Source organism: Armigeres subalbatus, chromosome 1, assembly GCF_024139115.2.
Source record: "Armigeres subalbatus isolate Guangzhou_Male chromosome 1, GZ_Asu_2, whole genome shotgun sequence".
NCBI lineage: Eukaryota > Metazoa > Arthropoda > Insecta > Diptera > Culicidae > Armigeres > Armigeres subalbatus.
In genome coordinates this window covers 39,315,206-39,335,574 of record NC_085139.1, presented here as the reverse complement: position 1 = coordinate 39,335,574, position 20,369 = coordinate 39,315,206, and positions in this window count along the sequence as shown.

The following is a 20,369-nucleotide window of genomic DNA, read 5'->3' as shown; positions in this document are numbered from 1 at the left end:
ATTTTCTAACACTGAAATCAATTCAACCAAGCTCCAATTAGGCTCCATAACATTAATCTTGCATCAAAATTAGACAAAAGTCATCAACAACATGCTACTCAACTCTTTCCTTACTTGTTCTCACTCTTTGTTTACATTTTCTAACACTGATCTCAAATCATCAACTGATCTCGGAATGCAATCATGGATAGAGCTTATCAGGCTCTAGAACATCAATCTTGCTTAAAAATCAGATAAAAGTCATTAACAAAATTCTACACAACTCTTTCCTTACTTTTTCTCGCTCTTTGTTCACATTTTCTAACACCGATTTATTATCATCAACTGATCTCGGAATGCAGTAATGGATAAAGCTTACCAGGGTCTTGAACATCAATCTTGCTTAAAAATCAGATAAAAGTCAACAACAACATTCTACGCAACTCTTTCCTTACTTGTTCTCACTATTTGTTTACATTTTCTAACACTGATCTCATATCATTAACTGATCTCGGAATGCATTCATGAATATAGCTTACCAGGCTCTAGAACATCAACCTTGCATCAAAATCAAAAAATATCAACAATATTCTATGCAACTCTTTGCTTACATGTTCTACATAGATACCCTCTCGGGGGAATGATTTTTAACCCTGTCAGGGATACCCTCTCGGGGGAATGATTTCTCGCTTAACTTTTCAAAAGGACCTAAGTATCATTTTGTTCCTGAATTAATTTGAGTACTACGATCAAAAGCTTTCATGTTGTTCTGTTGATTGGACTATTCAAATTAATTCACGAAAAAAAAATGTTACTTAGGTTCTTTTGAAAGGTTAAGCGAGATTTCTTACCCTCTCGGGGGAATGATTGTTTACCCTGTCAGGGATTACCTCTCGGAAAATTGTCTAGTCTACACTACCACACATTATTATATGTAAAATCGATGCAATCAACAAATTTCATAAGTGCGCACTAAAATATCCTCTATACGATATATAAATAATAAAAATAATGTGTCTCGACTTTGGCATGGCAAATGCTGAGTAAAGCGTACCATTGGTACTTCGCGTACCTTAAGGAATAAAATAGACCATATCTCGCAGTCGTTAGCCTCTTACCCAGCAACTCCTATCCCTACCTCCCCGTGGTGCTGGTCGGGATACGAGCAACCTTAGGGAAGATCGGGTAACCAACCCCGGTGGGAACTATGGTCGTATGCTGTTCTCCATGTCAGGATCGGCTCACAACAGCGTCTGTTCTCCATGGGCAGGGCAGCTGATCATCGTCCGAGTGCCAGCGAGGGACTCTAAGTGAAACTGTGCACCATGGTCCACCGGAAATAAGGAGGAATGGTCCTCCGGAAATTTAGGGGGTTTGGTGTCAGGCCCTGCAAGCCAGCCTTAAAAAAACATAAGCAACGAACAATCAACAAGCGAGAACTGACCGGAACCATCAGCGAAGACCACTGCGACGAAAAGGGACTAGCGATTGGAAACTCGGTTCGTGGAACTACAAATCTGTCAACTTTATCGGGAGCACACGCATACTCGCCGATGTGCTCAAGGGCCGTGGATTCGGCATCGTAGCGCTGCAGGAGGTTTGTTGGAAAGGATCACAGGTGCGAACGTTTAGAGGCAATCATACCACCTACCAGAGCTGCGGCAACACACACGAGCTGGGAACAGCTTTCATAGTGATGGGCGATATGCAAAGGCACGGAATCGGGTGGTGGCCGATCAATGAAAGAATATGCAGGTTGAGGATCAAAGGCCGGTTCTTCAAATTCAGCATAATCAACGTCCATAGCCCACACTCCGGAAGCACTGATGATAATAAGGACGCATTCTACGCGCAGCTGGAACATGAGTACGACAGCTGCCTATGCCACGACATCAAAATCATCATAGGAGATTTGAACGCTCAGGTTGCCCAAGAGGAGGAGTTTAGACCGACTGTTGGAAAGTGCCGCGCTCACCAGCTGACGAACGAAAATGGCCTACAACTAATTGATTTCGCCGCCTCCAAGAATGAGGCCATTCGCAGTACCTACTTCCAACACAGCCTTCCGTATCGGTACACCTGGAGATCACCACTGCAGACAGAATCATAAATCGACCACTTCTCCGTCATTATCGACGTCAGGATATATCGTGGCGCCAACATCGACTCTGATTACTATCTGCTGATGCTTAAATTACGCCCAAAACTATCCGTCATCAACAATGTTCGATACCAATACCAATGTACGACGAGAGTGACTGAAGCAACCTGATGTCGCCACTGCATACGCGCAGTATCTCGAAGCAGCGTTGCTGGAAGAGGGTGACCTCGATGGGACCCCTCTTCAGGGCTGCTGGAATACAGTCAAAGCAGCCATTAACGACGTAGCAGAGAACAACGTCGGGTATATGGGACGATATCGACGAAGAGTGCAGACAGATTCTGGAGGAGAAGGACGCAGCGCGGGCGGTCGCGCTGCAGCAAGGTACCCGGCAGAACGTGGAACGTTATAGACGGAAGCGAAGACAGCAGACCCGCCTTTTTCAGGAGAAAAACGCCGTCTAGAAGAAATGGAGAGCGATGAGATGAAACAGCTGTGCCGTTCTCAAGAAACACGCAAGTTCTGCCAGAAGCTCAACGCATCCCGCAAAGGCTTCGTGCCGCGAGCCAAAATGTGCAGGAATAAGGATGGGAGCATCTTGATGCACGAACGTGTGGTGATCGAAAGGTGAAAGCAGCACTACGAGGAACATTTGAATTGCACTGATAGTACAGGCAGTGAAAGTCAAGGTAGCGGAGAAGATGACTACGTCAATTCAGCGAACGATGGAAGCCAACCAGCCCCCACCTTGAGGAAAGTTAAGGATGCCATCCAACAGCTAAAGACCAATAAGGCGGCTGGTAAGGATGGTATCGGAGCTGAGCTCATCAAGATGGGCCCGGAAAAGCTGGCCACTTGCCTGCACAAACTGATAGTCAGAATCTGGGAAACTGAACAGCTAGCGGAGGAGTTCGAGTGGAAGGAAGGGGTTATATGCCCCATCTACAAGAAAGGCGACAAGCTGGAGTGTGAGAACTTTCAAGCGATCACCATCCTTAATGCCGCCTACAAAGTGATATCCCAGATCATCTTCCGTCGTCTGTCACCATTAGTGAACGAGTTTGTGGGAAGTTATCAAGCCGGCTTCGTTGACGGCCGTTGGATAACGGACCAGATCTTTACTGTACGGCAAATCCTTCAAAAATGCCTTGAATACCAGGTCCCAACACACCTTCTGTTCGTTGATTTCAAGGCGGCATACGACAGTATAGACCGCGTAGAGCTATGGAAAATTATGGACGAGAACAGCTTCCCTGGGAAGCTTACCAGACTGATCAAAGCAACGGTGTATGGTGTGCAAAACTGTGTGAAGATTTCGGGCGAACACTCCAGTTCGTTCGAATCGTGCCGGGGACTAAGACAAGGTGATGGACTTTCGTGTCTGTTGTTCAACATTGCGCTAGAAGGTGTCATGCGGAGATCCGGGTGTAACAGCCGGGGTACGATTTTCAACAGATCCAGTCAATTTATTTGTTTCGCGGATGACATGGACATTATCGGCCGAACATTTGCAAAGGTGGAAGAACTGTACACCCGCCAGAAACGTGAAGCAACAAAAGTTGGACTGGTGGTGAATGCATCGAAGACAAAGTACATGCTTGTGGGTGGAACCAAGTGCAACAGGGTCCACCTGGGAAGCAGCGTTACGATAGACGGGGATACCTTCAAGGTGGTCGATGAATTTGTCTACCTTGGATCCTTGCTAACGGCTGATAACATTGATTGTTAGTCGTGAAATACGAAGGCGCATCATCTGTGGGAGTCGGGCCTACTACGGGATCCAGAAGAAACTGCGATCAAAAAGGATTCACCACCGCACCAAATGTGTCTTGTAAAAGACGCTAATAAGACCGGTAATTCTCTACGGACATGAAACATGGACAATGCTCGAGGAGGACTTGCAAGCACTCGGAGTATTCGAGAAACGGGTGCGTAGGACCATCTTTGGCGGTGTGCAAGAAGACGTTGTGTGGCGGCGAAGAATGAACCACGAGCTCGCCCAGCTCTACGGCGAACCCAGTGTCCAGAAGGTAGCTAAAGTCGGAAGGGTACGATGGGCAGAACATGTTGCAAGAATGCCGGACAGCAACCCTGCAAAGATGGTGTTCGCCTCCGATCTGGCAGGTACGAGACGGCGTGGAGCGCAGCGAGCGAGGTGGGCAAAACGACTTGCCGAGCATAATGTGCATTCGATGATGGAGAGATGCGGCTTGGGACCGTATAGGGCAGTGTTTCTCAACCGGTGGTCCGCGCCCCCTGGGGGCCACGAGACCGTATCAAGGAAGCCGTGAGACATTCGCAACAAATACCTAGAACGTTCTGAACACGGTGAAGTTAGGAAAGGGAAAATATTAGGTATATTTGTAGCGAATGACCCTGTTTTAAAATAAAATTTATATTCAAACGTATCCGAAGAGTTACCGTGATATACAACAAATTATTATTAATCTTCCTTGAACGTCCTCGACCATCCAAACTATCCTTGATTTAGGGAGTTGAGATCTACAGCTACAATAAAGTCTTTTCTAAGTCCTCATAGCTTCAATATACATTCAATTATATCCATTACAGCTCCTAGGAGGTCAACAGATGTCGTAAGAAAGTTTTGAGATATTCTGGGCCATCCAAACTGTCCTTGAGTTCAGGACTTGATATCTACAGCTTCAATAAAGTCTTTTTTCAGTCAATTGAATCCATTACAGCTCCTAGGAGGTCAACAGATATCATGAGACATTTTTTAGATATTCTGGGCCATCCAAACTGTTCTTTAGTTCGGGACTCGAAATCTACAGCAACAATAAAGTCTTTTTTCAGCCCTCAAAGCTTCAATATACATTCAGTTGTATCCATTACAGCTCCTGGAATGACAGAAGATATCGTAACATAGTTTTGAGATATTCTGTGTCATCCAAACTGTCCTTGAGATCGGGACATGATATCTACAGCTACAATAAATTTTACAATTAATTTTTTTACAGTTTTGTCTGCCCTCAAAGCTTCAATATGCATGCAGTTGTATCCATTACAGCTTTCAGGAGGTTAACAGATATTGTGAGATAGTTTTGAGATATTCTGGGCCATCCAAACTGCTCTTGAGCTCGGGACTCGAGATCTACAGCAACAATAAAGCATTTTTTCAGTCCTCAAAGTTTCAATATGCATTCAGTTGAATCCAGTACAGCCCTAGGAGGTCAACAGATATCGTGCGATAGTTTTGAGATATTCAGGGCCATCCAAGCTGTCCTTGAGTTTGGGACTTTAGATCTATAGCAACAAGAAAGTCTTTTTTCAGTCCTCAAAGCTTCAATATGCATTCAGTTGTATCCATTACAGCCCCTGGAATGGCAACAGATATCGTAACATAGTTTTGAGATGTTCTGGGTCATCCAAACTGTCCTTGAGATCAGATTGAATGACGAAAAAACCTGTTGTTGTGGCTGTAGATCGCAAGCTCTGAATTTGAGGACAGTTTGGATGGATATCCTGGACCCAGGATATCCTCAAATCATCCTACTATGTCTATTGATCTGCAGGGATATCTGCAGGGATATATTATGCAAGCTTGGAGGGAAGAAACAGGCTAGTGTCGTTGCTGTAGATTGCAAGTTCTGAAATCAAGGACGTTTTGGATGAACCAGGATATACCCATACCATCTTACTATGTCTTTTGATCTTCAGGGATATGTTATGGATTTGGTTGAATACATATCGGAGCTTGGAGGGAAGAAACAGGCTAGTGTCGTGGCTGTAGATCGCAAGTTCTGATCTCAAGGAAGGTTTGGATGACCCAGGATATCCCTAAATTATTTTACTATGTTCCTCGATCTTCAAGGATATGTTATGGATATGGTTGTATAAATATCCAAGCTGAAAGTGACTGATAAAGCTAGTATGGTAACTGTAGGTGGTAAGTTCTGGACTCAAGGAAAGTTTGGATAACCTAGCACATCCCAAAAAAATATTTTTCAACTTGTTTTGTCATTTCTCCATTATTAATCACGGAAGCAAATGGAATATATCAAATTTACTGGGTAATACCGCTTGGAAAAAATTGGGCCTGAAAGGGTTAAGCACTTCCACAGTTATTAACTGCGAGATTTCTCAGCCAAGTTTCCATTTTTGCATTCGTATATCATTAGGCTGACACGATGATACTTCTGTGCCCAGGGAAGATGAGAAAATTTCCAATCCAATAATTTCCTGGAACCCGGCCACCTTCGGTGTTGTCTTGTTTTGTAGCCACGCATCAGAACAACCGTAGATTGCCAAAACTTATGAAATCATGAAGTTGTATGTGTCGCATGATGGTACTCGCCTATTTCGGTAAAGTGACCCCGTAACATGTCGAAATTCTTTATATAGGCCATATTTTGGACCGAACAAATACCTTATTTTTAACCAGTTCATTTATTTGGTAGGCTCAGTCGTGTGTGACACTTTGCGGAGCCGCAGTTCTCAAGTATGATATTTTTACATGGTATATCATCTTATCTTAACAGTTAGTTGTGAGGGGACATGGACCATAATACTCGTGGCGACTCAAGGTTAGAAAAACTTAATACAGGACGGACGGGGTAGGGATTTGGGTTTAGGTTATTTCAGCTGCTCATCCGGTCGTTTGACGTTGAACGTTGAAAACGGTTTTGCGTGGCGTCGTGCTCGATTTTGGTTCGTCAGGGACCCGAGCAGCACACATGTTACACTAAGATCACAGTAACTTGTATATGACTATATTTAGTCACAATTGAGTTGCTGCAACCAGATTCACTTGACTTGTGCTGCTCGGGGAGCATCTTCCGGATGGCCAGAGCATCGGGGTACATGGTACAGAGAAACAGAATCGGACAAGAAAAAAAACTGAGAAAGAGAAGAATTTAGGCATTAAAGTTTAATGTCAGCCAAGCATAGGAAGGCATAGATGGCCTGCATATATATCACATCGCGATCTCCCAAAACACCCCTTATATCCCGGAAGGGTTGTTTACCTCGGGCCACAAGGGTATCCAATAGTTGCTCTCTGGAGGCGTCATTTTCCGAGCAATACCAAACTACGTGATCGATGTCATCGTAACCGGCTCCGCACCTACATAGGTTGCTATCGACCAGGTTTATTCTGTAGAGATGTGTGTTTAGTGAATAGTGATTGGACATAAGTCTCGACATCAAAGTGGAATGAAGCCTCGACTTAAGTCCTCACCTCTGAACCACGCTCGCGCAGAAACTTTAGGAACTATGGAAAATAGCCACCGTCCAAGTTCATTGTGTGACCAAATCATTTGCCAATTTTGAAGAGTACTCTGACGGACTAATGAGAAAAACTCGTTATTCGAGATTTGTCTATCATAAACTTCACCTTCCTGTGCGCCCACCTTTGCTAGCGAGTCCGCCTTCTCATTGCCATAGATTAGGCAATGGGACGGGACCCATACAAAGGTAATCTTGAATGATCTTTCGACCAAATCACGCATCTGCTCTCTTATAGTTGTAAGAAAGTAAGATGCGTGCTTAACAGGTTTCATCGACCGGAGTGCCTCGATAGAACTAAGACTATCCGAGAAGATGAAATAATGGTCTACGGGCTGATCGGAAATTATCCCCAAAGCGAAATTAATTGCTGCCAGCTCAGCAACATAAACCGAACACGGTTCTTGATGTTTTCGGAAGGTGCTTGAACTTACGTTGAAAACACCGAAGCCAGTGGATCCGTTAATGCGAGAACCATCAGTGAAATATCTGTTATTGCAATTGACATGTTCATATTTTTCAGAAAAAATGGAAGGGATAGATATTTGTCGAAGATGATCTGGTATTCCTTGAATAGCGTGTTTCATGGACAGATCGTATTCAATTGAGGAACTGTCGTTGACGAAGTGAACTCGAGGTGGATTATAATATGGACGACAGAGATCTGACGATATGTAATTGAGATAGACTCGCAGGTATCTTGAACGATGAGCCAGTTCAAGCATATTATCGAAGTTTTCTAATACAAGTGTGTTACTTGTTCCACATTTGATCAGTATTCTAAGTGAGAGCTCCCAGTAACGGTGCTTTAAAGGAATGACTCCAGCAAGCACCTCCAGGCTCATGTTATGCGTTGAATGCATGCAGCCAAGAGCAATACGCAAACAACGATATTGAATTCGTTCCAATTTGATTAGGTGGCAATCAGCTGCTGAGAGGAAGCAGAAAGAGCCATACTCTAAAACAGAGAGAATAGTCGTTTTATATAGTTTGATGAGGTCTTCCGGGTGAGCGCCCCACCAAGTTCCGGAGATAGAACGGAGAAAATGGATCCTTTTTCGGCATTTCTCTAACAAATAATCAATATGGGTTTTCCAGGTACACTTGGAATCAAACCAGACCCCAAGGTATTTAGAAGATAAAGATTGGTTGATGTCATCTTTCAACAGCTTTAGTTTCAGTTGAGCTGGGTACCGCTTCTTAGTAAACACTACCAATTGAGTTTTTTGCGGAGAGAACTCGATCCCTAAATGTCTGGCCCAAACAGTCAGGTTATTTAGGGAATTTTGCAATGGTCTTTGCAGGACATTTGCACATGAACCTCTTAGGGAGATCACGGCATCATCTGCAAGTTGTCTAAGCGTGCATTGTCCTTCCAAACAATTGTCAATATTTTTAACATAGAAATTGTAAAGCAAGGGACTTAAACATGATCCTTGGGGAAGGCCCATGTAGCTATTTCTGGAAGTTGTCAGAGTGCCGAGAGTAAAGTTCATTTGTTTTACTGACAACAGATTGAACAAGAAATTATTCAAAATAACGGGTAATCCACTACTGTGCAAATTTTCCGACAGTACTTCTATGGAAACAGAATCAAAAGCGCCCTTAATATCCAAGAAAACTGAAGCCAGTTGCTCCTTGTGCGCATAGGCCAGCTGTATATCTGAAGAGAGCAACGCTAGACAATCATTTGTTCCTTTACCTTTTCGAAAACCGAATTGAGTATTTGACAGTAATGCATTTTGCTCGACCCAATGGTCGATTCTTGAGAGGATCATTTTCTCCAATAATTTTCTCATGCACGATAGCATGGCGATCGGTCGGTATGAATTGTGATTAGACGCTGGTTTCCCAGGCTTTTGAATAGCTATTACTTTGACCTGTCGCCATTCAGGTGGCACAATGTTGTACTCCATGAAACAGTTGTACAGGTCGAGTAATCGTCTTTTTGCGGAACAAATACTTTATCAAATGTGTCGTTTCCATTAAAAATATCCAAAACAATGCGTTTTGATAATCTTTACATTAATGGATTGGAATATGGATTGTGGGTGCTTCGACTATGTGTCAAATTTGGAAATCTCGAGCTCATTCATTGCGAAGGCTGACGTAGGTCCTTCGTAGCTTAGTTGGTTAAAAAGCACCGGCCGTGGGCTCGATTTCCATCTAAGGAAAGTGGTTGCCTCCAATACATTTTTGAATCAATATCTTCCACATAATAATGTACATATTCATATCTGAGTTCCAGTACATTGTAAAATAGTTTCCAGTTTCCTTCAAGACTGCGAAGCCAAAAATTTCCCAAATAAGTGCAATACTACAGTCGAGTAAAAAAATCGAAATTCTCATAAAAAACACTGTTTCGGTTTCTTCCACCCAAGGAATGGAAAAAAAATTCTAAAGCTCAAACACTGACTGACTTAAACTAAGCTTATCACTTTGACCACTAAGAATGCCTCAGAATAACCATTTGCCTGCAAATTCAGTCCGTGACACCCCCATGTGACTCAGCAACCTTTTTAGACTACAACATACGTCTTAGAGAACATATTTTCAACAAAAAAAATATCCTTGGAAAATGTCCCGACTGTTTCGAAAGCTTCCGTCAAACCACATTAGGGCAGAGGCATGGTTTCTGATCACTCAGATCATCTCAGCTTCCAGATTTACTAGGTGTTATTCTTTTCCATTGAGAAAATCCAAAACAGTAATTCGAGTGCCGATATTTCCAATTCGTAAAGTTTATTATCATAGCATAAACATTTATATTATATTCATAGCTAGTTTTTCTATAGGGCACCGCATGATAACACTGAAATTGAAAATTGACCCGAAATAGCACAAAACCCCATTTCCGGTTGCTGGAATACTGCGACAGCATACAAACTCGCTTCATCAGCCTCCCTGCAATTCGTTTGAGAAAAGAAGTCATATAAAAAAAACTGGAAGGTATCCTTGAAAATCCTTTAGAAAGCCAAACTTGGAAGTCAGGCGTACGTACATATTCTTTCGTCCTCGTCGCCCATTGTGGAGCTTCTCGTTTCGTTTTTTTTTTCAACAGGCTGAAACCCTGCCTTCAGAGACGCGTCGTGTAGGCACAAAAGCCACCGGAACCGGCGGTTCCGCTTCCAGGATTTTTTTCGTTGCCAACTCAAATGAGTCGTGACGAGAATTGTGTTTTGCTGTTGTCGTCGGATAAAAGTGGCCAAGAACAACAACTTTGCGAGCGAAACAAAGAAAACCGGTGAGTAACGACCATGTAGGCCTCAACTCTGCTCGGATAGCTACGGCAATTGTGTAGTAAACGAACTGATGAATTTTGCACCCCATTTTCGGTGTAAGCCCAGCGCCTTTTCGGTCGATAAGACTAATGATAGCGTTTTGAAGTTATGGTACAGTTTGGTGGCGCACATTGTACAAATTGAACTGTACATTTGGATACACAAATATTCGAGTTACAAAGAGTACTGTGTCTACAAATGCAGCGATACACATTAGTTAGAACAACTGTAACGATAATGTAATATTCATACTTAGGAACAATTTTCCAACTTTTTTAATAGTCAAATTTTGAATCTGTTGTAATTAAGCAAATGTATATGTCCCAAAAAACATATTCCTTCTATTAGCGATTTAAAAAAATATATAAATTGTCAATTTATCTAACTGACTACGATATCTATTCGATTGTTCAACTTGATCTATTGGTATATTCATTCCGATTTGTCCATATTTCACCATTTTTGCCAATTATCCAACCAACACCTATACTTGCACTTGTTGTCACATTAGTAACTCTTTCAAACTTTCCTTTTATCGAATCAATATTATAAGCAATAGAAAAATTCATCATTTTTGTGGTTTCACTAAGTTCCACCAATTTATCAAATGCTTTTCGGTTTTCCTTATATGGTTCCCTTTCAACGAATGCCCAACTTTATTAAAAAGATAAAAACTTGCATCGCTTGCTCTAATCCTATCTACTTGAACCATACCTTGACTGTGTGTGCTATCCTTCTGAAACGTAAAACTCGCCACGTCCCATTCTACCGCCATCTCGGAACGCCCGTTGCTAAAAGAAAATAACCAAATCAACCCCGTACACTTTTAGATGGCCATAAACTCGATTTCGTAATGACTTGCAGGAGAACGTCTTACGGCCTTTAAACCTCTCGTTGGTTTTTACTGGGAGAGCGCTAATGAACAAAAATATGGGAACGATTTTATGCTCTGCTACGCCAAAAAGGGTTATTTTGCTTACATAGGCATTTCCGAGTTAAATTAGGTAGCATCCATTTATGGCGTAACGATGAAACTGTTATTCCTTCTTGTCCCCTAAAGTATGGATTGTTGAGCATTTTTTGGATGGCACTGAGGACGATTTTTTTTCTACCATTCGACAAGACACAATAATTTGGCAGTCTGCTCCATGGACAATGGTTTTGTCGTAGTTAGGTACTTTTAATGGCAGACAGCGTTATAAAATGATCTTTTTTTTCGCAGTTTAATGAAATAATTTGCTACAATATTCCAGGCATTGCAATATTTCGAGTGAACTCTGTTCAAATTTCTATCTCGCTTTTGTCTCGCTCACGAGTGGAATGTTCTCGAACTCATGTTGACGATGCAATCAAGAGGAATTGAAACATTGTCACATGGATATACTGAATGGGTGATTTGTGATGGGTTTCCCAATTCTGGAGGATATTGCGAAAGAAGACCCCAATGAGTTGAAAAGTGCAAATTATGCTACTTTTAGTTGAAAAAATCAGACTTTCGTGCAAAGTTGTCGGTTATGAACGTTAATAAGATTTCTGATCCCAACAGAATATTTCAAGGATTTTTTGAAAAGTATTTCTAGATTCATTTGCGGTGGATTTTGTAATGAGTTACAGGAGGAATTTTCGATGGATTACTTAGAACAATCTACTATGGTATTCCTGAAGGAATATTTAAAGTATGCCTGAAAGAATTTCTCGATGACAAACCGAATTAATTTTTTTTTATTTTTTACGAAAAAACGTTTGGAAAATTTTCCGAACGAAACATCATCTGGATGACTACTCTAAGAAATTTCTGGACAAATTTCCGAAGGAACCCTTGAACTGAATTACCAAAGTATTTTTGAGAAGAAGTATGATGATAACTGACTGTGACTGAATGCAATACTGATATTATTTTTCAGTTTCAAAACAGAGTATTGATTTACTATTGTCCGGATTTTTGGAGGAGTTCCCGGGAAAAATCGTAAAAGAATTTCCGAAGGAATTCCTCCAGAAGTTCCTGAAGGAATGTTTGCAGGAATTACTGATGAAAATTCTAGAGGATTTCCTGTAGAAATCTAGATTTTTTTTATAAAAATTTCAAAAGGCATTTGACCGAAAATACTTTTGTGGATTCTTTTTTCATTATTATTTTGGAAATTGCTTCAACAATTCCTTCAGAAATTCGTTTTTATGAAAATAAATATAATGATAATGAGTAACTTGATTTCAATATCACAATACATCTAGATACTGGTCGCAGTGGTAATAAAGTCACAACAAAAAAAACTTGATGCCAATCTCCGTACATTCAATTTTATTTCTAATATTTAACTCGATAATTATTCTAATAAATGGCGTAATCTGAATAGGCTTCTAGTAGTGATCGAAGTTATTTGTTCTATTAATGTGTAATCTGTGTGTTATTATAGTCTTGGGAAATAATTGAAGTTTGATATAGGAAATGTATTGATGGAATTTTCGGAGGAGAATTTCAAAAGAAATTTCTAAAGGAATTTCCAAAAAAGATTCCTGATATGATTCTCGAAAGAATGTTAAAAGAAAATTCGTAAGGAATTTCAAAAGAGTCTCCGAAGGACTTAAGAAATTTCTAGAACCGAGGTATCTCTCCTGGAGGCAGATCCGAAGAAATTCCTGAGGGGAATTTTGGAGAAAAAAACTCAAATTCGAGGGAATTCTTTAGAAATTACTGAAAGGATTCCTAAAATATATTCCGAAAAAAATCACCAAATCAATTTCCAAAAGGAAAAAGGAATCTCCGAAGGTAATCTGAATAAAATTTAAAATAAAACCATTTGCTTAGGTACACTAAAAAAAGTTTTAAAGAAATACTTAAAAGAATGCGTTAAGGCATTTTAGAATGAATTTTCGATATTATTGTATAATTCTTTTTCAAAATTTCGAAAAAATATCTTGAGAAATTTACAAAGAAATTTCTAGATGAATGTCCGAAGTAGTTTCCGGTGGATTTTCTGAGTGAATCCTTAGAAGATATTTCGAAAGAATTCTTGGAAGAATATAAAATAAAATCTGGCAGAAATTAAAGATTGTCGCAAATTCCTTCAGAATTTGATTTGAAATGATGCTTCGATAGTTCTCTTTCAAATTATTTTGAGAATTTATTCGGAAATTCTTTGAGAAATTCCTTTAGTAAATCCGACCATTTTCAGCCAAATGACCTGTTAGGGCAAACAATTCATTCGACTAAACTACCTGCTTGGTCGAATGTTCCTTTCAGCTGTATGTTGCTTTCGGCCAAACCATGTTCGACATAATAACCGTTTCAGACAAGGACAAGGCCGAAAGGTGTTTGGCCGAATTTATCGTTTGGCTGAAACCCAGCCCGTTTGGCTGAAATTTCAACCGTGGGACCCATTCGGGCAAATGACATTTTCAGCCAAATGGCCTTTCCGTTCATTTCAGCCGAACGGCATTTTTGGCCAGATAACTTATTCCACCAAATGGCTTGTGACGGCAAACGCTTTGGCCACAAACAATTTTCTGCCAATCCATTTTCGATCTAATAACCGTTTCATTCAATCGTGCCAAATGAAATTCGGGTAGATGATGTGTTATCTGGCCGAATGGGTTTCTGCCGAATGATTTTCAGCCTAACGACCATTCCTCCTTTTTTAACGATTTCCCATGGAAATTGCCGAAGAATTTGTTATGAACAATGCGGGCAGCAGGGACTTTGTCCAAGGGCTTGACGATCCCTCCCCAGGCCATCTGCGAGTTGTGGGGCTTGCCTAGGATGTGGTGGGGTTTGACAGTGGGCCCTGTTGAATTTCTATAAAAAGTGGCATGTATCCGCGAGTAGGCTTCACCAAAGCGACCGTGTGCCGTTCAAAGCGCACAAGTCCGGGTGTCAGGTGGGACACAAAACAGACCTGACACGACGGGCCTCCGACGAGACAGGAGGTTTGCGCAGGCCCATAAGAGCACCTGGAAAACCAATAATTACGAACAATATAAGAGATAATGCGACTCGATATAATCGGCAAAGACCTAGGCGACGAATAAAGGATCACGATTGGAAGCTTGGAACATGGAACTGCAAGTAGCTAGGCTTCGCAGGTTGTGACAGGATGATCTACGATGAATTACATCCCCGCAACTTCGACGTCGTGGCGCTGCAGGAGATTTGCTGGACAGGACAGGAAGTGTGGAAAAGCGGGCATCGAGCGGCTACCTTCTACCAAAGCTGTGGCAGTGGCACCACCAACGAGCTGGGAACCGGCTTCATAGTGCTGAGTAAGATGCGCCAACGCGTGATTGGGTGGCAGCCAATCAAAGCAAGGATGTGCGAGCTGAGGATAAAAGGCCGTTTCTTCAACTATAGCATCATCAACGTGCACTGCCCACACGAAGGGAGACCCGACGACGAGAAAGATTTCAGGGGCATTTTCGAGTCCCTTCGAAACGCGCAGAGGGTTACGGCAAGGTGATGGTCTTTCGTGTCTGCTATTCAACATCGCTTTGGAAGGGGTAATACGAAGAGCAGGGATTAACACGAGTGGTACAATTTTCAATAAGTCCGTCCAGCTATTTGGCTTCGCCGACGACATAGACATTATGGCACTCAGACTGAAGAGAAGTTCAAGAGAAGACAATGTGAGCTGACCACCTCGAGTTTGGTAGAAGAATTTGTGTGCTTGGGCTCACTGGTGACTGCCGAAAATGATACCAGCGGAGAAATTCGGAGACGCATAGTGGCTGGAAATTGGATGTACTTTGGACTCCGCAAGACGCTCCGATCGAATACCAATACCGATCCGCCGTACCAAACTGACAATCTACAAAACACTCATTAAACCGGTAGTCCTCTACGGACACGAGACCTGGACGATGCTCGTGGAGGACCAACGCACACTTGGAATTTTCAAAAGGAAAGTGCTGCGTATCATCTATGGTGGGGTACAGATGGCGGACGGTACGTGGAGAAAGCGAACGAACCACGAGTTGCATGAGCTGCTGAGAGAACCATCCATCGTTCACACCGCAAAAATCGTACGACTGCGGTGGGTCGGGCACGTAGCCAGAATGTCGGACAGTAATCCGGTTCAAATGATTCTCGACAATGATCCTACGGGCACACGAGGCGAGGTGCGCAGCGGGAAAGATGGATCGATCAGGTGAAAGATGACTTGCGGACCCTCCGTAGACTGCGTGGTTAGCGACGTGTAGCCATGGACCGAGCCGAATGGAGAAGACTCTTATTTACCGCACAGTCCACTTCGGCCTTAGTCTGAATTAATAATAATAATAATAATAATAAGCAAGATCGATCGATACGTCGAGAAGGAGTTCTGTTGGGTTGGATGCATCAATCGCAAGAAACCGTCGCGATTCTATTGCACCCGCCGCTCCAGGACCAACAGTGGAATTGCAACGACAGCAATTGAAGGACGAACTAGCTAATCATATGGGCACAGCAGTTACACAGTTCCGTGGGACAGACCCCATGTCCCGACACCGGATACCCAAGTTGCAGTACTCCTATCGGTTGACGAGTACAGTAAGCATCCTTAACCAGGATATTTTGCCACAGTACTTGGAAACCGTGGAGAACCTTGAGGAGCTGCAATTTATCGGCTGCAGTGGCTGTTGTAAGAACGTTGGGATTGCGAACGCGCCCACAAGGTGAGAGTGATGGACGCGCACGCCCCAAAGCACGAAAACCCGCCACACTGCGTTCAAAGGTTGGTCGATTAACACAGTACAAGCAGGGGAATCGATCAACCAGGCAAGTTCGGAATGTTGCTGAAATTGTGAAAGCCACAGAACTCCGTGATCTCACCGAGCCGAACATAACTGAAACTCGACACCCATATTCAGCGGTTAAGTGCTCTTGCCAAACGACTGCGACGTTATGGAGAATGTTCGAAGAGGAAGGAGCAAAATCGAATGTTCAACATCAACGAAAGGGAGTTCTACAACCACATCCGAAACGACAAAGCCGACTTTGGCGAGGGCCTTCCGGAGATTGGAGAAGTCACGCAGTTTTGGTCCAATCTATGGGAGAACCCCGTCATACACAACGGCGATGGGGTGTGGATGGCAGAAGAAGAGCAATATTGTGGTGGAATTGGAGACATGACCGCTATCAACGTGACCGCCCAAGACATACGTGAGGCTACCCGGTATACCAGGAATTGGGCTGCACCAGGACCCGATTTTGTGCATAATTTCTGGTATAAAAACTCACAACGGTCCACGGGCGGATGGCGGAATGCTTCAACACGGTACTAGATAAACCCGGGCAGCTACCGGAATTCATCACTAGGGGTGTCACTTATCTTCTGCCGAAGGATCGGAACACTTTGAACCCAGCCAAGTACAGACCCATAACGTGCCTTTCGAGTCACCAACACAACTATGGCTATCATTTGAAGAGTGGGGAGAGGAGTACAAACATTACCCACACCTTCTTTATGGACGACTTGAAGCTGTTTGCGGAATCTGTGGAGAAGCTGTACCAATTTCTGCGGCTTGTAACGGTATTCAGCAACGACATCCGGATGGAGTTTGGTATCGATAAATGTCGATCCATACATCTACACCGGGGTCACCTGGTGGATGCCGACAGTTTCCGCGTCAACGAACAGGAGGAGATTCGAAACATGGTTGAAGGCGAAACGTACAAGTTCCTAGGTTTCCTGCAACTGAAAGGAATTCGCCATACGACGATCAAGAAAGAGCTGCAGGAAAAGTTCTTGCATCGTGTCAACGGTATTTTGAAGAGCCAAAGAGGCAACAAGGTGAAGGCGATAAACACGTTTGCTGTGCCCTTGTTGACATACAGTTTCGGGGTGGTGAAGTGGACCAAGACTGACTTGGAGGCGTTAGAACGAGCAGTACGAGTGGCGTTCACTAAGCATCGCATGCGCCATCCAAAATCGTCCATTGAGAGAGTCACCCTGCCACGTACAGTAGGAGGAAGAGGCGTCACCGATATACAAACACTATGTGTTTCCCAGATCCAGCAGTTGCGAAGATACTTCGTGGAAAGCCAGAACCGCCACGAAATCTATCGCGCTGTGTGTGAAGCTGACCACGGATTCAGTGCCCTGCATCTGGCGCAGGAGGACTATCAGCTGAATTGCGACATCAAATCTGTCGACGAGATGATCGCATCGTGGAAGCAGAAGGAGTTACATGGGACGCACCCCCATCAACTGGAGCTGGAATATATCGACAAAGCGGCGTCGAATACGTGGCTGGTGCGGGGTGAACTCTTCTCGGAAACAGAAGGATTCATGGTAGCCATCCAGGACCGGGTAATTGCGACGAAGAACTATCGGCACTATATACTGCACGAAAACGTGGAGGACCGCTGCAGGAAGTGCAATTCAGTAGGAGAGACGATCGAACTTATCGTGTCCGGGTGTTCAGCCTTAGCTGATTCAGCCTATCTCGGTCGTCATAACGAAGTAGCCAAGATTGTGCACCAACAGCTCGCTTTTAAAGCACAACTTGGTTAACCAGTTTATCGCCTACTACAAATATGTGCCTGTCCCGGTTCTGGAAAATAGTTTCGTGAAGCTGTACTGGGATCGCGAGATCATAACGGATGTCCTCATTCGTGCCAATCGGCCCGGTATTGTGGTCTACGACAAAAGGATGAAGCGGGTAACCCTCATCGACATTGCTGTACCGCTAGACCATAATGTCCAAACAACATTTTCCAACAAGATAACGAAGTACCACGACTTGGCGGAGGAGTTGAAGCAGATGTGGCACCTGAGGACGTGCGTATAATTCCGGTTGTTATCTCAGCAACCGGAATCGTCCTGAAATCTCTTCTGAGATCCTTAGCATCTCATAACCTCCATAGCATCCAAAAGACAGTGGTTCTTGGAACTTGCAGCATCGTAAGAAGATTCCTGAACCACCATAACTAATACATCCGGTGCAAACGTTTATTATAGGATTTTAAGTCAACCGGCGAATGAGATCCACATAGCCTAATCCCCTTTGGCATTCAGATTGCCCGGGGTAGGTGAAAATTCCCAGCACGCTTGCTGAGGAAGTGCCAAAACTCTATAATAATAATAATAATAATTGTTATGAACAATACAAAGAAATTCCCGTAAAAAAAATAAAGAAATACCTTTGAACTCAGAAAAAAAAAATACATGAAAATACCGAAAAACTTAACGTGAAAATCAAATAAACACTTTCCTTTAAAAATTTGGAACGATTTCGTGACAATTCTGAAAAATTTCACATGTAAATTCTTCAGAATTTTCCATGGAAATTCCAAACAATTTTCTTTGGAAATTCAAAATAGTTTCCAGTGAAAAATCCGAGAATAATTTCCGAATTAATATCATGGAAAAACTTTTGGAAAGTTCATCAGATATTTCCGGCGAAATTTGAATCCCTTCAATGACTTGAATGCGTCCCGAAAAAAATCCAGAAAAAAACTTAAAGAAACGAAAGCATAAAAAAAAATGCCACTACGATTCACGCTGCCGCCGCTGACCAAAATCCTGACAAACACCGACGATTTTCAGACCGGCGCACACCTCTATGTAAAATTGGTTGAACCATAACAACAGCGACGTGATCGTGCGAAACCTCGGTGAGATGTATATGCGAGCAGCGGTTGTAATGCATTCATGGCAGCAAATAAAAGAGACAGCAACGAGTTCTTGGAATCTGAAGATGAATTTCTTCGTAATACCGGGCTTGGTAGTCATATGGCTACTGCTTCTGCCTCATACGCAGAAGGTTGTGGGTTCAATCCCAGGTCCGTTCCATTCTTCTACTTTGTATCTTTCTTTATATTTCTCATGTTCTAGCAATCGCTAGAACTGGAAATGGACTTCCATACCGTTTCTATTACTATTCCTATACCTTCAACTTGAGTATTCTAACAGTAATCTGCTAGAATTGGAAATGAACGAAAAAGCTCGTTTCCTACATCCAATTAGAAATTCCATCAGTTGCTTTTTCCTATCTATCACATTGGCAGCTCGTTAACCAAGACGGACCTCTGCCTTTCGAACGTACCCCAAAAATTCCAACAAATTCCGCATGAACTCGTGGCAAGTGCAGAGGTATATTCGGCTTGCAGTGGGCGAGAGTTATTGCATCATCATTTCCTCCCCTTCCCTACATTGACTTGCATTCTGACGTGGCAGGCGCCAGTATGACTTAACAAATGAGATCACCAGTACTTGTACATATTGAAGATGTGTGCTCGTCCCAAGCAAACATCTGTTGGTTCCCTGTGCAAGAACAGCTGATCTGGTCATAAAGTAGCAACTACGAGCAGTCAATCAAGCTCAAGCTCTGAAGATGAATTTCTTCGTGATCTCTACAAGTTAGTCGAGTCATCATGCTCAGTATATTTCTGACGAATCACGAATCGCTTGTACTCATGATTATGAGCCTTTTCTATCAAGTAGGAATGTTACTTCCGTTCTTGATTCATTTCCGTATTATCATTCAAGATTTGTGGCGCCTCGGACCTGCGATATTGAAGTGGATGTCAAGTAGTTCGAAAAGTGGCAGATTTGGATCAACTCACTCCCAAACATCAGCGGCCTTGACACGAATCACACATTTTCACCAACGCTGGTAAGTTAGACTAACGTGGACCCGACTTCTGCTTCCTGCATGTACAAATGTTCATGTTCGCCAGGTACTTTTTCACTGTTCAGTCGATTGCATCGACCTCCCGGCCAAACGCACGCAGCGATGTAGCCACTTTTCCCTAGGTCTTCCTCTCCAGCTTCCTTTGTTGCTTTTTG